General features: G+C 51.4%; 1 pseudogene; it reads left to right on the plus strand.

Annotated features, from left to right (window-relative positions):
• Window positions 1–877: 877 nt before the first annotated feature.
• LOC119095303 (ceramide phosphoethanolamine synthase-like) lies at window positions 878–19,803 on the plus strand (annotated as a pseudogene).
• Window positions 19,804–26,229: the final 6,426 nt, after the last annotated feature.

Below are 26,229 nucleotides of genomic sequence, written 5' to 3' on the forward strand. Positions count from 1 at the left end.
CCGCTCTAGCGTTTCTGGGTCACTTCTGTGATGCTTGAGCGGTCTACGAGCGCACTGGCTATTGGGGTCATTTGGTGTTCCATACATTCATACTTACTCCGCGTCATCCTGCCAATGAGGCGGTTGCAAAATTATATATTCCCGTTAAAAAATAGTGTACGTTCTAAATGACACGGATTTCGGAATAATTTACACGCCTATGCCCTCTAACGCCATCTATGTAAAAACCCACCGAAATAGCGCACCGTTCGCCGCTAGCATGACTGAAGATGCTCGGGCGTGCTGGAAACATGTGATTGCTGAAGTGCATGCCCTTGCTGCGGGAAGATACCATGCGCATGCGCGCAATGTGTGCATGCCGTGGTCGCCCGCACACTTCCATCGTGTTTTTCTTTCACATCACGAAACCTTCTTAGGTTGTATGCAAATCCGAAGATTTCACTTCATCCGTTCCATACAAAACAGCACATCATTTTATGTGTACATCACGAGGCCATAGTTATGGACGCAAAATGACCAATACTCTTGACGTTGTCATTCGTACCACAGATAAGTAAAAGCTGCATTAAGTTACAGTTGTACTTGTGAGGACACTGCCGTTTTGTCAAGCGTCATGTGGTCGAGTGCCGCCCTTTCCATATACATTCCGGAGTGCCGATCGAAGCGCCATCCAAATGGCCAATAAGGGGGTACGTGCTGCCCCGAGCTGGCGCTGTGCGTGTGCGGTGTGTGGACAAAGTGTCGCGGTCACCTCCCTGCTCCGCCGACAGGCATTGGTGCCCGTCAGAGAAGGGCGCGATGACCCACCAGCAGGACGACGCCTTTCTCCGTGTCTACCCCATCACGGTCAAGCTGCTGATGTGCGACCCGAATCAACCACTACATCTACCTGCCGCTCTGCTTTGTATTCACACAGGTGGGTGCCACTGGTCGGTTCTGCGTGGTCAGAGTACCGTGGACTCGGCCATCGGTGGCATGACAGTGCGATCAGAGTACCGTGGAGTCGGCCGTCGGTCGTGTGACAGCATGATCAGAGTACCGTGGAGTCGGCCGTCGGTCGTGTGACAGCATGAGCAGAGTACCGTGGAGTCGGCCGTCGGTCGTGTACAGCATGATCAGAGTACCGTGGAGTCGGCCGTCGGTCGTGTGGCAGCATGAGCAGAGTACCGTGGAGTCGGCCGTCGGTCGTGTGACAGCATGAGCAGAGTACCGTGGAGTCGGCCGTCGGTCGTGTGACAGCATGAGCAGAGTACCGTGGAGTCGACCGTCGGTCGTGTGACAGCATGGTTGCAGTCGGAAGCTTCCTGGCCATACTGCTCTGCCGCGTCACCCTGGGCTCACTGTGTTTGTCTAGGCTGAAATGGTTTGGTTCCGATGCATGATTTGAGCCGTGTTTGGAACGTTGAGTACAAAAACGAGTGGATAGTCGTTTGCACTTTGAAACAGTTAGAGGAAAAGCGTCGTCCCGTCACTTCACGGGTGAGAAACACACGAACTCTAAAATGGGTCACAGGTTTCGCGACAGGATACACATACGTGTCATAAAAGCCGCCTCAGGATAAACGGTCGGCGCGCCTCACAAGCGTAGCAACCAATCAACCAAGCTGTGTGCGCGTGCTGGTGTGAGCCATGCTGCGGAGGATGGGTGGGTGGGTGGCACCGGATTAACGGGTGTGTTTGTGCACGGCGAATGGCCAGCAACACAAACTTCCTATCTTGGTCGTGCCGGTTTAATCATCTAGCGTGGTCCGCTCGGCTTGGCTCAGTACGGCACCGTAAATTGTGAGCCCCAAAATCCGAACCCAGTGCCTGGCACGGCCTGGAGGCTTGTCGGCCAGCCCTGCGCAGCCGGCAGCATTCCTGCTGTCAGGAGGACTGAGTGCGGCTGGCCGGACGGCGGCTGGGCAGCAGCACGGTCTGCAGCCGCTCACGCCGGGGGCGTGTCTGTCGTCGGCCCGCGCCGCCATCGGCGCCCATGTATTTCGACGACAGCTCTGGCCGGCATGGCATTTGGGGTACATTCGCAACCCACCAAAAATGGTTTGTTTTACGCGCTGACTCGTATAATTTTTGGCGGACATGTCCGCAGCGCAACTCGTTTTCTGTTTGCATTTTCGAAACTTTCGTGATAACACGGTCTATGGTATCTAGGAAACCGGAGGTAGGCGGCTCGATTCCCCGCGCTGTCCGCCCTTCCGACCAGCGTGAGAGGCAGATGAATTCGTATAGCTTCAGCAACGCGGCTCGATTCCCCGCGCTGTCGGCCCTTCTGGCCAGAGTGAGACGCAGACGATGCCGTATAGCTTCAGCAACGCGGCTTGATTTCCCGAGCTGTTCGCCCTCCTTGCCAGAGTGAGAGGTGAACGACGCCGTGTAGCTTCAGCAGCTCAGTGCGTCATGAAGTACCAATGGCATACAACAACTGCGCATGCGAGACAAGCATTCTGACGATGGAATCTGTGCATTATGCTATTTGCGGCTCATAACAGACATTTTCTTCACCTGTCGTCGGTCCTGGGCGCGCAAATTGGCTTGCTTTTAAGCGAGCCTTTAGCGTCACTCCTGCTTCACTTCGATCAAGTGGAGGAAAAAGCTTTTGTGCGTCTGGCAAAGATTTTACGTGACGTCAGGTAGAAGCTTTGTCGTCCTGAGCGCTGCGAACACCAAAAGGCGCTGAGTCTATGGACATGACGTCACGCGTGATGTCGGCGGTGTAGACTATTTGTCTTCCGGGCCGCCGTAAGTGCACTTTTGAGTGTATCCTCTCTTGTAGCATCGTTGCAGTATCGAGGCACACAATACTGCCGTGTCATGCGGCTGTGATCGGACGACAGTGACTTGCGATGTGAGGCGAAACAGCTGACCGCGGTCCCACCTTAGATGCAGGTGCATGCCTGCACTGTGTCATGACAGAGCTGTCTGTGTCGTGCATTGGTGGTTTGCGGCGGCGCACTAGATGTAGCTTCTCCCAGTTGCCTGGCTGTCGCAGCTCTCGCGTCAACAGAGAGAGAGGCAGTGCTCGCGCTCGCCCCCTGGGCGCGAGCTGCGCCACCTCTGCTTGCTTACCCACCAGGGTATCCACTGCGCAGCCCCGGCGCCGGGCATCGAGCGCCCCCCGTCCGCGTCCGCTATCTGCTGGGCCCGCTCGTATGTTGACCCGTCGACTTGTGATAGGCGTATTCGCCTACGCGCCGGGCATCGATCGGCGCAGGTAGCGTTGATTGTCCACCGTCGGACTCGCTCACGAAACATGCGGCCATCTTTGCTCGTCGCTAGTGATTATGGTGTCCTTGGGAGCAAATGTGTGGCGGGGAAGCGAGGTACATGCTTAGGAACGTTTTAAAAAGAGGGGGAGACCCAGGGCACATTAAATGAACGTTCACAGGGGAGGCAAGCCGTGGCCCAGCGGGCACGATAAATACATTTGCCAGCTCTTAATCCATAAGCTACTTTAGAGGCAAAGAGCTGGTCTGGCTGCTAATTGCCATCTACATCATATGTCTACTGATGTTTCCCACCGATGCACAATTTCATCTACTCGACTCATGTATTCCATCCGGCAAACAGACAACACAGGCTGTTAAAAATATGCATGCGTATTCATGCGGCAGCATGATTTTCACTGGCCATGTCAAATTCCACGAGTGGGGAGACATTTTGTATCACTGGGAGGCATCCTCTGTCATAGTGAACATGCTAAAATAAGGCCTGAGCACAGACAGGGCAGAATTTCAAAATCGCATACTACCATAGCATTTCACAAGAATCTCTAAGACAGGTTTTTATCGTGTAGAAATACAAAAGTCATGAAAGGAATAATCTTTCAGGTCTTCCTCTCCTAATCCTTGAACGGGCCCGCCATCGGCGGCCACCGCTCTGTCCGAGCTGCTGCTGGTCGGCGGCGGCCGCCACCGACAGGGCCGGCCGCGAACTGAACGTCCCACTGGTTTGTCGCATGTTTGTCGATTATTACCGCTACTCGTTATGTGGAGAGGAGGTGGTACGCCTGCTGCAACACCTTTTACCGAATTCACTGCCTTGACACCATACCACGTCATAATTTATAAATTCAGAGAGCTTCATACCCAGAGTATGGATTAGTCCACCGGACATTCATTTGCCTCTCCAGCACTCCGGATCCAACATAACCGGATTTATGCGCTTTTGTATACGAGACGGAGGCATCCTCTTGAACAAGATGCGTATATCCGTCGAAAGCGTTTAGCGTAACTCAGCGTTTAAGGGGAAGACTTGTTGGTTATCACACCGCCAACCGACTGAATCATTTTGAGGCATGAAATGCAGCAAGGGTGTCAGGCGTTTCAAGGAACGGCTGACTAAACCGAGCATGGAATGTTTTGTATTGCAGTCTCCTGTCTAACATGCACGTCGATTTTTAATAGTCTATATTGAGCTTGCATCTGATAGGATGGAACTGATTGGGCTAACTTCTAGTGCGTTGATTTTGTAGTTCTCAGCTGTTCAAGTTTGGGATTCCGTACTCCATCATTGGGACATGTATTGCCCCTTACGTATATGTGTGTGCCGGTTCCTATAGCCGCGTCCGGAGGGTTCAGACGCCGAGTTCAGCACGTGGTATGCATCTGGGTCTGGGTACCAGTGGCGGCTGATTGTTTGACCCGGTAGATGCCAGTTGACGGGAGGCGTGAGGGCCTCCGCGGCTACACCGCGAAACGGTGCCAAAGCATGGGAGGCGTGAGGGCCTCCGCGGCTACACCGCGAAACGGTGCCAAAGCATGGGAGGCGTGAGGGCCTCCGCGGCTACACCGCGAAACGGTGCCAAAGCATGGGAGGCGTGAGGGCCTCCGCGGCTACACCGCGAAACGGTGCCAAAGCATGACATGACACGTGAAGGTTCCCCAGGCTGAATTCCCCTTCATTGTTAACGAGCCGGTAGTCTCAAACCATGTCAGTCTTAACTAGGCGTTCAGACAGAACAAGAAACAAGTAAAAATGAAAACATTGAACTAAAAAGAAGGAAAAGTTTTCCGAAAAGCAAATTTGGCTGACCTCACCGCGCGACCCTCGGCCCCGGGAGCGCTGCAACGGGCGTGTGGGGACGCGGCACCGTAACCCCAGCAGCACTCGGATGAAGAGTGGTGAGACGGCCGGACATGGCGATGCGGGTGATGGGGAGGGAGCGGCCCGGCCAGGGAGCAAGTGCTCACCTGCCGCCAGGGGTGCTAGTCCCCGAAAAATACAGCTCGCGGTGTTCCACCGGTTCTGGAACTGAGACCCGATGGGGTGCTGCTCCCCTACACCGGCCGAAGCCGGTGCACTTGCGGGGGTAGAAGAACCAACGCTGTAAGCAGACAGAACGTAGCTTCTGGGTGCTAGGGTGTGCTAAAGCTTGTCCTAAAATATATCCGTTGGCTCGCTATACATGGTAGCAAATGATGTTGCAATTCGCCATATGAAAAGCTGTTATCGAACGGGGTAATTGGGAAGGTGGCTTTTGGATTGGATGAATCGGCATGCATGGCTTAGGTAGCTCCAAAACGAGGCAAACACAGATACATTTTGGAAGGGAGTGAGGCATTAACATTGCTGGCATATCCACCCGCAAAATGTGTGAAAGAAGGCTTTGGCGCAAAGGCCAATTGCATCTTAACGCGGGCACTCGTTATTTTTATACAGACGGTTGGAAGACGTCATCTTGCCCGGGCTGTGCATGTATTTGATCGCGTGGTTCTCGTGTAAGAACGCTGTCCCGTTATGTGTGCGTTTACCGCCGAACCTTCAGGCAATCTTCATGTGCCTTAACCGTATCGCCGAACTCAATCTATGCTCTCACTTCGTTTACCAATTATCTAAACTGAGTTCACTCGCTTCAGTGGCACGCTCACAGACACAAACTGTTGCACTCATCCAAGAAAAAGCTGGGGCCCTCGGAGAAAGCGGCGACCATGGCGTGGATTTTGAGCTGTGTTGGAATCACAGGACACGAGTCGGCATATGAGTCTGCCACGGAAGGTGCGCTTCAGAGGCCGGGCTACTATGAACACATTGTTTCCAGTGACTTGGGTGATGCAGCATTGGCTTATGGGAATCGTCCTTCGGGAAGATCCGGAATAAGGGGATCTTGTTTTGCCGGCCTACGGACAAGACATAGCTATGGTACCCATGGTGGCTGTCATGCGAGCCTGGCTTGCGATCGTGGTGTGGTGGTTACGACATCCCACTGATTGTTTACCATACCTTGACACAGAGGGTGCGCTACTTTGAGCGGGCTAGAGCTTTGCTGTCTTAATAGAAGAACTACCGGAGGGCGATGTTGCTGTTCTGAAGTTTGTGTGTGTCGATGGGCTTCAGGTAATATATTCTGCCGTTTAATCCCCAAACACCGTCATTGACCGTACCGTTTGGAGACATTTCACAAAACTACGTCTGTTATACTACAGCAGAGTCTTTAAAACTGCGTATGTTGCGACGGTGGGGAGGGGTTCGTGGCACACCAGTTACACACAACCCTCATCGCAGAATGGATGACGGCACTTGACGAGCTAATTTCAACCTAAGCTTAATCGAGGCTCATTTCAACATGAGCTTAATCAAGGTCAGGCTCTCATTATGACCCCATGCTTTTTCATAATGTCTTCCGTGTTTCAGAGTGCACACGGTACAGTGGAGTCAGAACAGTGTGATAGTGTATGATTTGTGTGCACTACTGTTGTGTACTGTATAATGTGAACTAACGCTATGAAGATTATGTTATTTAGCTTTATCTGCGAATGACCAGCCTAATTACATTGATATAATCGCATCGTCGTGCCATATGATAGATTACAGTTGGCAAATAGGCATATGATACTACGCACATAAGGTTATTGGGCGCTTGAACATGCACGTAAAGTAAACGGGCGCTTGCATGTGTGCATAAAGTTATCGGGCGCTTTGACATGCATGTAGAGTTAACGGGCGCTTGCACGTGTACATAAAGTTATCGGGCGCTTGAAGGTGTACATTAAATTAACGGGCGCTTGCACGTGTACACAAAGTCATCGGGCGCTTGACCATACACGTAAAGTTAATGGGCGCTTGGACGTGTGCATAAAGTTATCGGGCTCTTGAACATGCACGTAAAGTTAACGGGCGCTTGCACGTGTACATAAAGTTATCGGGCGCTTGAACATGTACGTAAAGGTTAACGGGCGCTTGCACGTGTACATAAAGTTATCGGGCGCTTGTACGTGTACATAAAGTTAACGGGCGCTTGCACGTGTACATAAAGACATCGGGCGCTTGCACGTGGACATAAAGTTATCGGGCGCTTGAACATGTACTTAAAGTTAACGGGCGCTTGCACGTGGACATAAAGTTATCGGGGGCTTGAACATGCACGTAAAGCTAACGGGCGCTTGCACGTGTACATAAAGTTATCGGGCGCTTGAATGTGTACATGAAGTTATTGGGCACTTGAACGTGTTCATGAAGTTACTGGGCGCTTGACTGCGAGGGGCGACCGGGAGGACGACGGGCACGGCCTGCGGAGAGAAGTGACCAGTCTCGACCTATCGAGGATAGAAACTGTGATTGCTAATAGCGGATGCAAAATGTTCGGAAGTCGTCCGTGGAGAATTTCAGCCTCTTCCGTCCCGTGGTTCAGAACTTGTCCTATAAGAAACCCGAGGGCCGCTTGAGGCGACCCTCGTCCGTCTAGGGTGATGAATTGGGCCCACAGATATTGCGTCATTTGTGGGCTACATGCATAGGCAATTCGTCCTCTTCATTATGTTGACTTCGTGCTGCCGGCCTTTCGTCCTCTACACTCCATGTTAATACAAATATTTTACTTAAAACACGGAGCTTTCGGAGCTGGTTACGCAGAGGGACACTGGGCGCACGCCCCCTTCCTAGGCCTGGAAGGGCCTCCGGGCCTCTTGGGACCGATGACCAAGGACCCGATTAGAGGGATCGAGGGCTGACCGGAGGTCGTCTTTAGGGGTCCTGGACTGCAGGGCCAGATCCCAATATCAGTCACATGACCTCTTGCACCGATCGGTGCCGCCTAGGTCAGTGTGTGCCTCTATGTCGATTAAGCAGTCACAGCATCTTCTGCACCGATCGGTGTCCTCTATGTTTATGTTTGCCTTAATGCCGATCAGAGACCGCCAGTACCGAACAGTGGGCTCCGTGTCGGCCCGGGTCTGGGGGCCGGTTTCCCAAGCAGGGACAGGACCGGGCCTGCGATCTATGTTGGTTGTGGCTCTGAAACAGTGAGAGGTCTGCGGTGTCTAACAGTGGGTCCTGTGTTGCCAAGGTGCCGCGAGGGGACCAGGGATGCCTTTGCTTAACATATACAGGGATGGGACCCGAATGTCAAGAAGGCGTCTTGCGTTGGATGGAGTCCTCTGACAATGAAATGAGATATAAAAACTTACGGTGAAAATGTCCACAATGAGGCAATGGTCGGGCCCTCTTCAGCCAGGGCCCTAGCACTGGACAAGAGGCCCATTCGTTCCACTGCAGTCAGGAGCGTGGTGAGCCGAACTTGTGTCCATGTGCCAATTGGCCTGCGCGTTGATCCAGGTGTAAGTGCCCGGTCAGAGGGCCTCTGGCAGCGCGGAGCGGCGGACGCATCATGTATCCTCAGAGGGCGTCTGGATCGAACAGGTGGCCACGGCCCCCGCGTCGTCAGAGGGCCTCTGGCAGCGCGGAGCGGCGGACGCATCATGTATCCTCAGAGGGCCTCTGAATCGAACAGGTGGCCACGACCCTCGCGTCGTCAGAATGACAGCCGGCAAGTGCTCCGGGCTGGGACGGACAGGCCCTTCAGACCCTGATCAGGAAAGCTAATTGGCCCCCGGGTGCTTCACCACAGACCCCCCCCCCTCCCTGCCCGGAAAAAAAAATAGAGGTTTCCTATATGGTGGATCGCCATGGTGCCAAACACCGTGTTGTCATTTGGCCAACACGTGTTTTCCTGAAATTGTGCATCTTTTTTCGGAATAAACTAGTGAAAAAGTTACATAGAATGGTCTTGCTAACGCCCGCTCGAAATTTTTAGAACCAAAAGCAGGTATGCCCGGCGTTGCAGTTTTCGTCGCTGCGAGTGGCGTTGGCTAATGCAGCTAACACTGGGCGGCGGGCCCAGGCGCGCCAAAGTGGCCATGTGTCGCGAGTGGCGTTCGCCGATGCAGCTAACACTGGGTGGCGGGCACGGGCACGCCGAAGTAGCCATGTGTCGCGAGTGGCGTTGGCCGATGCAGCTAACACTGGGTGGCGGGCACGGGCGCGCCGAAGTGGCCATGTGGCGTGAAATAGTGCTTCCAAACGTATAGTATTTATATTATATTAATGCAATATGTATATTATATTAAATGGTGTTCCACATTGATATGGGATTTTGGAACTGAAAGAGCCATCTTGCAGATCTTTCGGTGCTTTTCACAATCCTGCCCCTCCGAAGGCTTCAGACCATTTAGTATCGGAGCTACGCGCCTGCGAAAATGGGGAAAGGTTTGTCGGGTGGAGTATTTCATGTCACCTTAGCGTTCATGACGTCATAATAACGTCAGCGAAATCTTGCCATTCCATAAGTCATGCGACGATCAAGGTCAAGAAAAGACGATTGTCGAGGCGTTCATATCTGGTGTTCGTGAGCGCGATTTCCGGATAAAACGGTCGTCAAATGGCTCCCAATCAATGTTGTGCAAGGTACGATAAGGTATTCAATCCATGACACACTGAGGAGCATATTTGCTGAACATAGCATTGTGCTGCTTAGAGCAGTCTTCTCTATTTGAAAAGCGTGCCAATAGTTATAAGTGATCTTGTTGCATCATATGTGATGATTGCTTCTATATCTTAAACGTGAAACATTTCCTTTATATCAATTGGTGCCGCCCAGTGGTCAAAATGGAGCGTTCAACAGTTAGTGAAACACAAGCAACGAGATTCAGCCATCACGTGAACGGTGTGTGCTGCTCAAAATATGTATTTGTTCCCATCTGAGAATTGTACCGTTGCAAACGATGACTTCCACGCGCACGACTTGATTTTATGAAGCGTTCAAAGGCCACGCGTGGTCGTGGCCGTCCGCTTGTTGGCCGTCACCTCCTGTCAGCTGCCGGGTCGACGCTGTGCCTTCTTTTGAAACTGCAAGGCTGGGATTCGTAATACAACGTCACATGCCTTTGATCTAATTTTTAAATGTCTACCTACAATTTCCAACGGTCAACATTAAAGGAAGTGATCCACATTGTATGGGACTTTGCACTGAAATGTCCACCTTGAAGATTATTCGGTGCAGTTCACAGCTCTGCGCTTTTTAAAGGGAATATTCCACATTTGGAGATCTGAAGATTTACAATTTATCTGTTTAGTGGATATGCTCTTCAACGCGTCATTGTGTGATAACATTATCGTACCTAGCTCAACATTAATCAGTTGTCGGTTGACAGTTGACAGTCAGTTGACAGCCGTTACATCTGGAAGTCGCGCTCACGAACGTTAGATATTAACTTATTGACAAGTGTATTTTTTTGGCCTCAATCAACGTATGACCACTGGAATGGCAGGATTTAGGTGACATAGCGCCATGGATGCCTGGGTGACCTTGAGATATTCTCCCCGAAAAGCCTGCACATCTTAGCGGGCATGAAGCTCAAAAACTATTGGAGACTGTTTACACTTCGTAACTGCCATGACAATAGCCATGCATACAAAAACGCAAGATGTTCGTTAGCAAGTACTATGATACTTCTCACAATGGAAACCGCGAACTATGCTGTGTGTAAAGCATCAAACATTGTTATCACTTGTGGTCGGTCTTAGCCACGCAAAGTGACCTTTTTACAACAAAACATCTTGCCATTTCTTTCTTACTTCAGTCGAGTCGCGTAGAAGATAATGCGCGTCTGACAAATATTATGCGCAAATTCATGTAATATATTTGTCGTCCGCGTCGCTTCCAGTGCCAAACAGCGCTGAATCTATTGGGTATGACGTCATGGGTAACATCGACGGCATAGATTCTTTGTCCTACGGGTCGCCGCGGACACACCTCTGGTTTCGTGCCGCTGCCGGTGGCCGACGGTGTTGTGTTTGGGGGGCGGTTGTGTCTGATGGGCCGACGCAGCGCGAGCCTGACCCAGCCCCGGCCGCTGCCCCCAGGTGACGCGCTTCACCACGCTGTTTTCGTTCGTCACGCCCAACGTGATCAGCGTGACGCGCGTGTTCGTCGTCGTGCCGGGACTGCGGCTGCTGCTGTTGGAGCCGCTGGGCCTGCGCCAGACCGGCGTCGCCATCGTGCTCATCGGCGAGTGGATGGACTCGCTGGACGGCTTCGTGGCCCGCCTGCGCGCTGCCAATCCCGGCCATGCAGTCAGAGGTCGGCGCCATCGGATACTACATGGACGGCATCTGCGACGGCATCAGCGCCGTCATGCTGCTGTTCGTATGCTTGGTATACCTGAAGCGGCACCCGCCACGCCAGAGCGGCCGCGTGCTGCAGCTGCCGGTCATCTGCTCCAAGGTGAGGCTCCCTGTCCCGGTCGACTCGTTCCTTGCCCCCGCTTTTCTTTCTTTCCCCCTTTACATTATGTCCGGATGGGTTTGCGGGTTCAGAGTTAACGCCAAGCTGCGCTTGTCGCATGTCACCCTGACCCCACCATCCGATCGTGAAATTCCAGGTCAGCGGCACGATTTTGCGTCGGAAGTTTAACTCGCGACAATTTTCGGTACCGTCCGCCCTGCCCCTGACCTCACCTGACTTTGCGCGGCCTCTGCCCCCGCCGCAGGCCGTCCCAGCCAGGGGATGCCTGCGGCCACATTTAGCGAGCGCCGAAGCGACTCGAACCCACCCACCCCGCCTCAAGTAGGCTAGGAGGCAGAGCCGCTGCCCCCGACCGAGCTAAGCGGCGGACTGAACCGTCATCTGTCGTGCTATGCATGCCGCGTGCCGACCCGTCACCCTGTGTCCCGGTGTGGCGCCCTGTGGCTCGCGAGCGCACCAGGCAGGCCGCTAGGCGAGACCATTGGAGTTACTGCGCCCGTTGCCTCAGCTGTGAGATGTTTGCTTGCGTGTTAGGCCGGCGGACTCCATCTGTGCAGACGCCTGGTTGGGTGCGCTCCAGGTGCACACCATCTACACCAGCTGTCAGTGGTTCCCGTCGAGTCTTCACCACGCTGGCCCAGGTCGACAGTTTGGCTCACTTTTTGTGGTTTTATTTTCCAATACTGCTTCATGAGCCTGAGCCATGAGCCTGAGCGAAGATCATTAAAAAGAAAAAGCATTAGATGGGGAAAGAGAAGCCCACAATTCAGCCAACGCATAATTTCCAAACCAGCACAGTAACGAAGACTCAGCTCAACCGAACACCTCAGAATAATTGAAGACTAAATCTCCCACGAAGCGCATCACGTACCTAGCGTTTTGCACAGCGGTTGGCAGACGGCGAAATAATTTTGCAGCCCCATTTCTGGGCTTCGGTGTCCAGTGTCGTTTGGCCTGCGTGTTTTGCGCCCAGTGTCCAGTGTCGGGCTTCACAAAAGATGAGGAACGACACTGGACACTTTTCTCTACAGCGAGGGCCCAACACCCCTGATTAGTCACTACGGTGAGGTCAGAGCACAGCTGTGACGTGATGGGCCATTCCGCGGGTCTTCCCCGCCGGGACTGGCTGGACGGTGTGAGCGGCGACAGAGCTGCATGGCAAACCGGCCGAGCGTGATGCGACAGGCCCCGAGCCAAGGCCATCCGCAGCCAGCCTTTTCATGCTGCCGCCGTGCCGGAGCGTGATTGGACGCCGGCGCGGCCATTCGTCGCAAAGCAGCTGATGGGAAAGGCCGCAAAACGGCGTGCGGTATTGCGAGCTGCCGACCATCACTGATGCCCGGTGTGCAGCCGGGGCCGGCTTGGCAGAGGCGGCATCGAGCCACGGCAGCCCCGGGCGGGTCCGGCCGGGGTGGACCGCCGGCCGGAGGAGCACGCGCGGCACTGGTCGGTGTGACGGCGGCCGGACGCTTATCGGCGGCACTGGCCCGGTCGGCCGACCTCATTATCGGCCTGAGGTGTGCTGCGTGGGTAGCGAAGGGGGGCGGGGGTCGGCTGGGCCGGACGCCGTGCTGATAACGGCACGGAGCGAACGGTGCCCAAAGCTGGCGCGACCAGGTGCCGCCCGTGATGACGCAGAGGCCTGTCTCAGAAGCACGGCGTTCTCCCGGCGCGGTGACGACACGGCTGCGATCCCAGACGGCTGCGGTCAGGCTGCCTCACCGCGGCACCGACACCGCCGCCCCGGCCGGCGCCGAGCCGGGGCGGCCGGACGGCGGCGGCGTATCTGGTGGACGTGCCAGGCGGCGACGCTGCCGGCCCGGACCGCGTCCGGAAATGCGCCAACGGTGGTGCCTGGCTGCTCCGGGAACAGCCACGCGACGGGGGCTGTGACGGCGACGCAGCCGGCGGACGGCAGCGACTCGCGGCGGCCGCTCGCCGTGTGGTGCGCTAGAGTTGGCTGTGCAACGTGAGTGGCGCCGGCGGCGCCGCGGGCTGGTAGCCGTGAGCGGCGGGATGTGATGGCCAGCCAGAGCGGCCTAGCATGCATTCAGGGAGCTGGCTGGTCTCGGCCACGCAGCCCGCCTGTACGAGCGGCCGAGCGATAGAGCCCAACCGCCGCCGGCTGGCAGAGCGCTAACCTGAGATGTAACAAAAGGTCCGTGTGCTCGGGATGTTGCGCAGACCGTCCGTCAGACATCGTATGGTGAACAGAGCGGCCGGCGTTATCAGTGATCTGTTAGAGGCGGACGTGGGGGAGATCTGCGCCCGGCTCGCCACGTGCGGCAGATACGGCGATCTGTCCTGGCCCTCCTGGCTTGCGCGCGTGCTTGTTAAAAGAGTAATAGGTAAGCTCTTTTAGAATAGCGACTGAAAGCTTAAACGTCTTTTTTCTATTGTGTCTGGCGACCCCGCACTCTTCATTCCACCAAGGGACTGGCACGCACTTTGGCTTATCAGTCGGGAAAGGCATGGATTGCTTTGTAGAAGCTGTGATTGCCGAGTTAATGGCTTTAATAAACGAAGAGAGGGAGTCGCCAGCTGAAGGCTGGGTGTTTCTGCAACACTCACCAATGAGCGCCGTCCAATCGGCTCTATGCAGGTCCTAACGGGGCGGCCAAATGCCTGATCGTGAGGAGATGGTACTCAAGCAGACGAGAAAATGATCGTTCCTGGTAGGGAGTGCTCGACATCCCCCAAAAAAGGCCCGAACAGAATTCCTGTACATATCGGCACGTCAGTGGCAGAGGGCGTTGTCAGATGGTGGTGTCCGGTGGGAGAAGTGTCCGGTTTTTTTCAAAATGCACAAGCTGTTCCTGTTCAGAAAATGCTCCAGAACTAGAAGATCCCGACTGTTGGCAAATTCACCACCCATGCCGCGTTGCGAGGCGTAAAGTCACCAAAGTTCAAGAACGGAGATGAGAGCTGAGCAGAGCCAGCCAGTGTCCCGAAATTGCTTCCCACTTCGGTGGAGGAGTAATATTGCTATTTACGAAGAGGTGGAAAATGATATGATTGCCGACATGTTTAACGCAACACAAATGGGATGGAACATACACTATTCGACTGCTTACTAATCGCCCTCTAATTCCTTCGTCTTTTTCAGACCCTAAGCACCGTCCTGCTGGTCTGGCATCCTGCCCAAGTCCAAGCATTTGCCAATTACGGACTTCCTCACAATCCACTGTCCACCGAAGGCCATATGTTCATAGTGCGACAGTTACCCGTGATCTTTGGAAATTTTTGTTTCATTTGAATTGGTAAAAAATACATCTCAGGTGCCAAGTGACCTCTAGGAGCTTCTCTCAGCCGAGTTGTAAAGATTACACCATACACCGACGAAACCACGTTGCCACTACCTCAGCTCAGTAGATGTCGAAGACGCCAATTTTTCAAAGCCTGACGTGAATTTCAAGGGAACTGGACCTGCCAACGAGTTTTCTTATTCAGCATGCGTAGAACGAAGCAGCCAATGAGCGTTTTTCACCCCCCCCCCCCCTGCCCCAACAAATTTTGAACTCATAACAGATGTCGACTTTTGTGCACCATCTCTACCAAAACACTTCCGCGACGGATGTACCGTAATGTGGCACTCATCTCTCATTGGCCCCGTGTTGAGACCGAAGCTGCCGCGGACTTGTGTTTCTCGGCAAGCTCAGGAAGCAATTGGACATGAAATGAACCGGAAACGTGGTGCAACCACCCGTGCAATTATATAAGAAATGATTTTTGGGAAGTCCATCCTTGTCAGCGATTGCGCAGTAGCATACAAGCACCTCGCGAGCCATCAGTATTAGCAGGTTTTGGCGGAAGCCAGCGGTCTGTAGCAATACCTGGTCTGGTTCAGCGCGGTGATGGGACTGCGCTGCTGTCTTTTAGTATATCCGCCACTGCTTGGGGGACGGCAAAACACGTTGGGCAGAACTGAAAACCAGGCAATAACTCTCGCACTGATTCTGTTTTTGATTACACAGACATGGAGGGCAAAGGGGGGGGGGGGGCGATGCGCCCCTGTCGTTCCCAGACAAAAAAAGGATGGAGCCTTGTGGAAAGATTACAGTGGATTTTGTTATACGGGAGCACGCGATTAGTAATAAGTTGTATGCCGTTGGGGTGAGAATTGGCCCCATCAGGCCTGGTCAAAGTTACAATTGTCCTGAAGTTAGAATTTCTTGGCTTTACATGCGCATATGTACAGGACTTACCCTTTTGGCGACATGGAATTTCTACAAGCGTGTTCATTGTCTTATTCTAGGTACGATGGTAAGTAACTATATGTGTGTTTGAATATGCGTTTTTAATACAGGGCCCTGTCGATCCCTCGGAACACGTTTTTTGTGTCAAAACACGCGCAATAGATGTCTCAGAGGTTATCGAAAGTCGCGGCGCAATAGATGTCCCAGAGGTTATCGAAATTCGCGGCGCAATAGATGTCTCAGAGGTTATCGAAAGTCGCGGTGCGATTGCGCAACGTACCGAAGATGTGTCTTTAAGAAACCGTAGGACACATTCCCTTTCCCTTATAAGTCGAGGTTTTACGTCTTCAATCATTATAAGGTAACTTAAAACGCCCTACGGTAGCCGATTATTTCCAACAAGCATAGATGCAAAAACAGTTTGGCATTTTAACGTAACGGTTATACAATCTATATAAGGAACTGCTCGGCAATTTTGCCATCAAAATCTGCGAAGTGATCATTGGATTTGCATGCACTTTGTTGAATTGTGGGTGGTATCATGGGATGTGCTTTGTGATGCATGGCACTTATTCTGGCTCTTCATCGTTTGCCGGAAGGAGCGCTATACATGCCTCTCCAGCCGCCCGCGGGATCATTGAAGTACTCAAGCCCCACTGCTGCGAAAACATGGTGGTTTTCAGGGGCTTTTGTGTCATATCCACGATCTACACGATGACTACCCACGATTATTACCATTTCGCTTGCCCCATTGCTGTAAGATTTGTCATGGTGGTCTTGCAGATGTGTCAACGCGTCCTTCCTCGTAGCCACAGCAGTAGTACCATGTGCCTATGTACATTTCTGCCCTCTGAAAAAATTAAAACTGGAAAGCAAAATTTAATTTGAATTATATTGTTCCCAGGAACAACGAGAATTTGGGATCCGAAGGATGTTTTTCAAACCCAGTACATACCGAATAAATGAAGTACACCACCTTTGTACCTAGCCCTCGGCCGCAACACAGTATGCCCAAGATCTGCGACAATGGAAGCACTATCAGGCGGCACCACCCACCACCTGGGGGTCCCGTTCGAATGCCAAAACTCGTCAGAATTATTTCGATATGAGAAGAAAACTCCGACACAAGGAAAGACAACCAATGGTTCGGGAGAGAAGCCTGCAAAATGTTGGCATTGACGCAGAAGCATCGTTGCGCGCCCGGCGCCCGCTCAGTTTGCCGGGTTACGGGCCGGGTTACGCAGAAGCATCGTTACGCGCCCGGCGCCCGCTCAGTTTGCCGGGTTACGGGCCGGGTTACGCAGAAGCATCGTTACGCGCCCGGCGCCCGCCCATTTTGCCGCGGTGTCCGAGCTCGGCATCCAATTCATTGCTTCTCTGTCGGACTCGGCGCAGCGTGCCGCCGCGCAGCTGCCAGCACGTGCGCGGCTGCCGCAGGTGGAGGACCGGTCGCAGGAGAACAAGGAGTGCCTGCTGGGCGGGGGCCAGCTGGGCGGGCCCCGTGTGCCCGTACCTTCGGGCGTCGTCTGCACCACCGTCTGGCTCTTCGGCTTCCAGCTTCTGCTCGCCTCCTTGGGCTGGAACTACGTTATCGACCGGTTATCAGCGCCTGCTAGAGAACGGCGACGGCTCGCATACGGTCAGTGCTACAAAGACGGCCAGTGCTGTGGGGATCACGCGGTCAGTGCTGTGGGGATGACACAGTGAGTGCTGTGGGGATCACGCGGTCAGTGCTGTGGGGATCACGCAGTCAGTGCTGTGGGGGTCACACAGTCAGTGCTGTGGGGGTCACATAGTGCTGTGGGGATCACGCAGTCAGTGCTGCGGAGATTATACAGTCAGTGCTTTGGGATCACACGGTCAGGGCTACGGATATCACACGGTCTCTATCATGGCATCAGACGGCCAGTTGCATGGCGCCAGACGGCCAGTGTCATGGCAATAGATGGTCAGTCGCATGGCACCAAACGGCCAATGTGGTGGCACCAGACGGTCAATGGTATGGCATCAGACGGTCAGTGTCATGGCACCAGACGGCCAGTGTAATGACACTAGATGGTCAGTGTCCCAGCCGATATGCCGACGTCAGCTTCCGAACGTATGTTGCCACATGTTAGGCCAAATTTGAATTTAAAAAATAAAATAACCGCCCATACGTGTCATGTTTTAAAAAGTGACTTTCAAGGCATTGTAGATGTTTGGACATTATGGTTACAAAACCCACCAACTAACAGCTCTTTGCACCTACGTGTCACATCGGCATAACATGTAGCGCCGACCGGTCTACCGCACACATCGGTGGTCACACTCAGTGCTCCCCCATTGGCCGTCTGTTTATTCAGTGACACAAACCGTCCCCCGGTGCGGGGAGGGGCTCGTGTGCCTGGCCTCGACATGACGAAGCTAGATTCGAGGAAGTGATGTGGTCATATTCCAGCCGGCCCGTCGCATGGCACAGCAAGCGCGAATGAATGATCGCGTAAACTGCGTTATGCACATCTTAGGCCCTCCGTCCACCGCCGTTGAGGCCTACCGATGCGGCACGTGCTGTGCTTTCACGGCATTGCATGGTATCGGATGCGTCGGACAGCGGTTTTGATTTAGTTTTGTTGGTCAAAAGGTGTCGAGTGTGTGGATTGGTTGTTGTTGATGCTGTTGGTGGGCGAACGTTGCTGACGGCCGCCGCTTCCGCCGCCAGGTGAAGCAGCTAGCTGTGTTGCATGCCGCCTCGACATGGATTCTGATGTGGTTCTGGCGAGTCACCTGCTTTCACTCCATTATGCACTGCTTTCTGATAGCCATTTTCTTTGACAAACTGTGGGTGAGTTGGACATGTCATGTTTTCACATTCGAGAACGCTTTGGCGAGCTTTGTGAGAATAAACTTGGTTGAACCGGTGCAGGCAGATGGTTAATGTGGCTCGAGGCAAGCACTATTGCTACTTATAGAATATTGCATTACCGATTCAGGCGTTCATTGTGTACGCTTGACCCAGACGTGTGCATGAAGAATTATTACGCGAACGGCCCGTGGTACTTTAAACTGATCGAACGTAAGATCGTTTTTCCATGTTTTTCTTGCTTTCAGGAGTTCCTGACAGCCGTGCGGTACGTCGGATACGTGGCCTTGTTTGCGCTGATCGTTCTGAACCAGATACACTTTCAAGCGATCCAGACGTACTTCTAGTGACGCGGTCCGCAGCGTCACTAGGTGGGGAGTGTGGTGCCGACTTGCCGTTTCGTGGCGCTGTGCGTCACACACCTTTTGAAAAGGTAGCGTTCTGGACGAGGCGCCCTTGTGAAGATTTGCCTTGTGTACTGGACCCGCCGCGCAGGCCAAGACGACTGACCCGCTGCCCGTGATGTTGCAATGTGACGTGAATATGCCGTCCGCACTGTGTTGTAACTAGTCCACCAGTGAATGTTTATTATGCACCAACTTAAGGGTCATGCCGCAAGACAAGTGGTGCCGATGTGCATGTGTTATTGCAGGTTCATGTGCTAGGAAGCTGGGGTTTTCTGACACTTTCAGAATTTTCAGCGCATTTCTTCCAAAGTGAAGTGCCATCTGTGAAACTGAGCTCTGTAATTTCCCCATGCAATTAGTGTCAACTTGTAGAGGCAACTACTGTTTCCATCGTTTACTGCTGACCTGCCGACCGATGACCTGCCACCATTACCACTCACCGTGATTGTTCGTGCTCGTGGCCCAGCTACATCGTACAATCAGCGAGTGATTTTTTAGGGTTGTGTACCTGTGCGAAGAACCGATTTATAAGCACTTATTAATGAGTTAGTCCTGAATCATGCATGATATTGGTGCAGCCTAAATGTCGCCTGGTCTGGAGATTGACACTATCCCATGGTGGTGTGCTATTTGTGACTGAATATCATTGGAATCTGGTGTTGGATGCATTTTATCATTCCTGAAAACAACTTTCTGTTTTGTTCCACGCGATCTATCTCAGGCGTTCGCTGGCTCTCGCGGCAAATAAATGTCTTCGCGTGGCCGTCTTTAGTTTCGGCATTGGGTGCTGTGTGACCGAGGCGTCGATGCGCCTCAAAATCAAGCAGGTAGCCAACCATGGACCCGGTGTGGATTGAGCCTCTAACCTTACCGTGACCCTTCGTCTTCCGCAGCGTTTGAGTGCGTCCGTATTGGCATCTTTCATTTGGCTTTACATCTCCACAAGAATAAACCCGTTCTGGCAATCCTTTATCCAACGCCGTTTGCCCTGAGCCTCTCTAAAGAAACCATCGTATCGTGTCACGGGATGATTCACACGACCCCGGGCGGCCGACTAGATACCCTTCGCTCGGGTGAGGGGGTCAATTTGACCCAACATGATGCAATAATATATGAGGTGTATAATAATAATAATAAACGTGTAATGCGGTTCCTGCTGTCAATACGAAATAAGCACCACAAACTATCCCATACAACAGGCCCTAGAGTAATAAATCAGGCTGGTTTTGACCTTGGTATGACCTTCATACCTGACCCTAGGTCGATGTAATTTGCTCATTCAATATTTATGTTACCTAAGAAAACATCTCGGAGATGTAGGGATGCGTCAAACACTCCGTTATTGTATCGGATTGGACGATTCCGTAGAAATTGCCTTCGCTGAAACCATGGCCTGATTTTGACCTGCCGTGGGTCAGCCACCCTACAAGGTACTTCTAAATCTTTTATGTCAAACGATCCGCCATTCAATTGTCTACAGCTATGCAAAATTTGGCGCGGCTTCGCCGCGGGGTTCGGAAACCATCCTGCAAAAACCTTCGGGAGGGGATTTTGACCCACTTCCGCACCCTAGCGAGTGTTAAGGCGAGGCAATAGTGATATGGACGTATTGGGAACAATTACCCCGACTATCAGTCAGTTTATTATCCCGCCATCGGAACGTGTCATTGAGTCCTTTAAATGCCGGATGATATCGGCTTTCAGACATGAATACTTTGAGCAAGTTCAGCGCCCTTCACTACACCAGCTGGGAAAGCCATTTCATACTTCATCGTTTGTGCAACACGAGCGTTGGAGTCGTAATTAGAACGCCCCGGTTTGAATCCCCGGGATTCTAGGAAGAAAGGTCGGGTCATGACGCGTATGTGAATGACGCATGGCTGGAGACCTGACTTGACGACGGCCCAAAAATAAACACGCCAGACACCAACACCAACATTAAACACCAGGTGAATACATCAGGCGAAACGAGCTCATGTTTCATTCTCTATAATCATAAGACGCGATTTCTGTACCGTATTTTGCCGCATACGGAAGCAGACTGTTTGGACCGCATATAGTCTCGAGGTGCCTATCCGGAAGTCACTGCTTTCTAAGAGTTACAAGATGTAGATTTGTTCTACTAAAATTCCTTTGCGCTAATTTGATTGACATTTTTTGCCGATGATCTAACTATTTCGTCTGGTGTGTTTTTTCATATAATTATTTTCGTCCCTTGGAATTACACGCAGAACCGAAAAGAGTATACGCAGAATCTCAAATTACAACGACCCGGATACGGAAAAAGTGTTGTAGACTTACTGTGATGCAGTATTATACTCAAGCAAATGACTGCACTTTATTAGCACGGCACGTGACGCACCAATGCGTTACATTTAGCAAAAATCGGGACAGAACATACAACGGGACAGGCACAAATGCACCGTAGCTGGCGCGGAGGATGCGTGAGTCAGAGGCGAATCCAAGATTTCGTCAAGGAGGGGGGGGGGGGGCACGCAACATTGTGGGGCCCCTTGGACTTCGGGGCCCCCTCCAAAGAACTATACCTGCTTTTCGGTCATTACATCTTCAGACAAGTCGCATGCAATACATTCATATATATATATATATATATATATATATATATATATATATATATATATATATGCATATATTTATTTATGTATACATTTCTATCTATTTGCATATTCATTTATTTGATAAATACAGAAACCCATTTTACTATGCACAGCCTTATAAACCTAGGCGCGCTAGGCATGCACGCGCATAGGGCTCACTTTGTCCACTTGCTGCTTCAGTCTGATCGCTAAGAAGCTTTCCAGGTTACCCTTGATCTCTTCCCATTTATTCGTAAGGCCCAATGTGCTGTTGGGACGCTACCTGCCTGCATGTCTTAGGACTGTTGATCGACCAAGTTTTCCTCCGCGGATTATTCTCACTCGCCCGCAAGGCTCTATGCACTTTTTCCGAAGCCCCATATGCTAGGGTGCACTCAGTTGCTCAGGGGCCTTCATATAAATCTCAGGTTCTTTCCACTTGCTTGGAGGGCCTGGTGCTGCTGCTGGAGCTTTTATATGGTAAGGCACGGGGACGCTCGATGCTCAGGGGCTCTACTTTGATCGAGGGCCCTTTCCCTTTGGTCTCATTTGCGGAGGACTTTTCATTCCTATCGATACCTGTGTTGTTAACCTGTCCGTGCACTCTTGGTCGCATAGAGGTATTAACTCATGGTCTTGGATAATTCCCCTTTATTCGGAGGGTTCTGTGCTCTGGCCGGGGCCTTATGTGTCAGCCTGTCGAGGCATTACCGATCGTTTGGGGGCCCACCACGTTGGTCCTGGGTTATTTTTGCTTGCTCTGAGGACCCTATACTTTCTGACGGGAGCCACTTTGTTGGTCTCCTGCGGCACCCATGATCGCTCAGGTTCCGTCCCTATTGGCCTTGGTGCCCTCGCCTCCAAGCGGCAGTCGAATAGGCGCCGATTAATTTTCACGCGCAATTGCCGAACGTAATTTTACATGCCGCCGACGTCGTATGCGTCATTTTCACGGGCTGCTCGGTGTGTGACAATTATTGTACCAGTGCATCACGTTCTTATTATATTTTGAGTGTTCGTATATGTTGTTCTCCTTTATGACAAAGGAACAATTTTGCATTAGGATCAGCCATCAGCTGACTACATCGCCCAGCCACCTTACCGTAAATACACAAGCTCGAAATCAGGTCTATGCTTGATTTTGTTGGTTGTTGGCAACCAACTCAAGTTTATTTTGCCTGTTGTTCCAAAGCACTTATCCTCAAAACTACAGCATTTAACATGATCTGTAGAAAATGAGTGAGTCCTCTGTGTGTGTATGGATAACACGCCTAGCGTTACAGGGCCGTGCACAGTAAGATGGGTTTCCGTATTTATGAGATAAATGAATAAGTGAGTGCATATATATATATATATATATATATATATATATATATATATATATATATATATATATATAACATACGATTTGTCTGAAAATGTAATGACCGAAATGCAAGGATATTTTGGGGGCCCCAAACTTCAGGGGCCCCCAATGTTGCGTGCTCCCCCCCCCTTGACGAAATCCTGGATCCACCCCTGGCAACAAGCAAGTTTATCCTCGAATTTAGTTTTCTTTCTTTGAGGAACCCAAATGTGGGAAGGAGGGAGTTTCTTTACGGACATAGAAAACTGCGTCACTGTCCTAGTACTAGGGACTGGAATTTTTTCTTTTCATGCAGTTGTGATATGACCATTACTTATGTCACCATTCAATGTTATGAGATGAGGGCATCCATATTTATCACGTTACTGTTCATGCACCCTGGTGTATTACAGCCCGGGTTCAATGCGCGATAATCAGATGCGCTAACCACTCGGCCACCGCGCCCTCGGGCTCGAAGTTCAATAATTCAGTAATACAGAAAATGGGCTTTAATTAAATTGATATAAGTTGACCGTCTAATGTTTATAGTCAATATGCCTGTTTTCTTTCATTCACAACTCTAGCTTTTCATAATTTCAGTAATTCGTTCAATCTGCAGATTTTTCAGGGGGAATGTCACTGTGAAGGCCCCGTGCGTAGTCTTTCTCGATTTTGGAGGTTGTACAAGCCCGGTGCGTAGGCCGCCCTCCGTTTTGGAGGGTGCAAAGCTCGGTGCGTGACCACCCTCCGATTTGGAGGGTGTATACGCACCAGCACAAATATATCTGGGTGTTTTGAGTCATAATCTTATTTAGATTATTTTGAGAGATAACAGGCATTATGGCAAATGGGTGGCATTAAAAAAGCGCCACTTTTCATGTACAGTAATGCATGCAAAAACACTTTAAATGAAATGAAGCATCGGTATTAAACATGGCACACTGACACAACACGGTCTCAGACTCTGTGCTATGGAACACAGGTGCATATATATGGGTTTGCAATTTAGGACAGGCTGTGCGTGGCAACCACCTTTCAAAAAGGCGGGTGGTTACGGACCGGGCTTAAACATCCGCCAAAATGGAGGGTGGCTACGCACCGGGCTTATAGATCCTCCAACATGGAGGGTGGCTCGATGCGCACAGCCAGAGAAAAATGGTACACAAAAAAATGCAAATGAGCGTGCCACAGACGGCCACCTACTTATGCTCCATCACGATCACGCTATTCACGCTCCACCACGGTCACGTCACTCACGCTCCACCAGAAAACTGGTTTTAAAAACGGCTAAACATTTATGCCCTCCACCTTCCGGAAAACACACGAGGCCCGCACGTCCCAGCCGAATAATAGAGACAGGCAGCACTCTCAGCTGATTTACCGAGCCAGCGCAAGTGCAATGCCTGACAGCCCCGTGTGGGCCGGTCAAAAGAGATCTGAGTCAGTCACTCCGCTGACTCAGGCGGACAATACAATGTATTTATGGATTTTGATGAGCTTCAACCCATATGATTGCAAAATATGATAGCTTATGTTGCAATTCATTGATGTTTTTGTCCTAATAAACCCTTCTTCTTAATTTTCCGGGCCAAAGTTATGGGTTCATGTTACTCTGGTGTCCGGGTGTTTTTACCGGAGTGAGATGGCTGTCTCCGAACAGTCATTTGGGTATCTATAGCAACGTTTTTCGACTTGAAGTATATTTTTGTAAAGCCTACATTACCAGTTTTAATTTCACACCCATAAGTGACAAATTGAACTTGACTGAAATCCCCAGCTGCTCTTACATTTTTGTACTCCGGATGCCAAGAAGTGGCCAAAAATCCAACCACAGGGTCGGTTCTGGATCAGTACTTATAAGTCCTTCGTCATAATCGTGATACCATCTCTATACAGCTTCCCTCCAAATGTTGATAAATATGTTCAAGGCACGAGCGCGAGCAGAACATTTATGCTCTTGACAGAGCAGTCACGAGGAGGCAAATCATTAAAACCAATTGGAGAGTTTTGCGAAGTTCAACCTCCGGCCTGAGCTGGGAGGCGGGCACAAGCCGCTGAATAGTAGAGACGTTTCCGACGCTGAATTGCAAGTGATTCTCTCATTTGCATTCCCATGACACAGTGGTGACGCGTGAGTAAGCGGCCGTCTGTGGTAGGTGCTTGGTTGTGCGGTTTTCTATGACCGTTCATTGCATCTGTGGTAAGTAGTGCGGTTCGTCGTCCATGGTAGGTTAAGCTATATTCAAGTTTGAGTTGGCCCGCGTAGGGCGTAGGAAGTGAGAGCTCTGCTAATCTACAGACCGGTGCGGTTCTGCTACTCGTTTCCCATTCCCAGTATTGTTCAAAGGCAGTTCAGTTCAACATTCACACACTTCATTTCTCACATTCCCATACATGATTTATCATAACCTGGATGACAACACGGGCTGCTTGCTATTGGGCATCTTAGTCTCTTAGGTGCAGGATTTGTGCTCTCACATCAGTGCCTGAAACTTGGATGTTTCTTGGTATTCTCAGCTCAAGCATTTTGTTCTCCACAAATATACACTGGAAATAATGTAAAAAATTGTGCTCTGTGAGCGACGTCAGATGGGAGCAAGCTGTTCATGCAACGTCGACAGAATTGCGCGCCACACTCACGATTGCACGAGGGATACTGCTCGCAGGTTACAGCCGAATATCTCTACCATATCGCACGCAATCTTTCCTTGCAATGCATTCAGTGTCCCGGTCCGTTGCTGCTCGCCAGCACATGTTTAACACACCTACTGGCCAACAATGATACCAGCGCACTCGTACACGGGCCCGAGTCCGCACTCAAAACAACAGCGTCTCTTGACGGGCCAGGGAGAAGCGCAGAGAACATCTCGTACACGGCACGATTCGGCGCTTTTGGACTGCGCGTATAAATCATTGTAACACAAGAAAAATTGATACGAAAGTATATAATGTCACATTTAAATGTACCTCGAAATATACGGCGAATTCATCATATGTTGATGAATAGATTGTTTTAATTCTTTTTAAATAGCATTTCAATTGAAATTGCACTTGGAACCGTCAAACATTGATATTTTATAGACTGTATGATGGTGACGCCAAACACCATCCCAAACACTCGCTTCGGCGCGCGGAAATCCACGGCTCCGCGAGTCTCCGGCTCATGGGTGGGATTTAGCATTGGGGAAAAGGCATATTCTCCACCAAGAAATCCGAGCTGAATACGTGATGAACAGGCATAAAAAGGCCATGAAACAAAAACATGGGATTTTTTCTACCAATCTACAGAGCGGCGCCACAGAATGGTAATCTGAATCAGTTATCAGA

Source organism: Pollicipes pollicipes, unplaced genomic scaffold (assembly GCF_011947565.3).
Source record: "Pollicipes pollicipes isolate AB1234 unplaced genomic scaffold, Ppol_2.1 Scaffold_1383;HRSCAF=1616_pilon_pilon_pilon, whole genome shotgun sequence".
Lineage (NCBI taxonomy): Eukaryota > Metazoa > Arthropoda > Thecostraca > Pollicipedomorpha > Pollicipedidae > Pollicipes > Pollicipes pollicipes.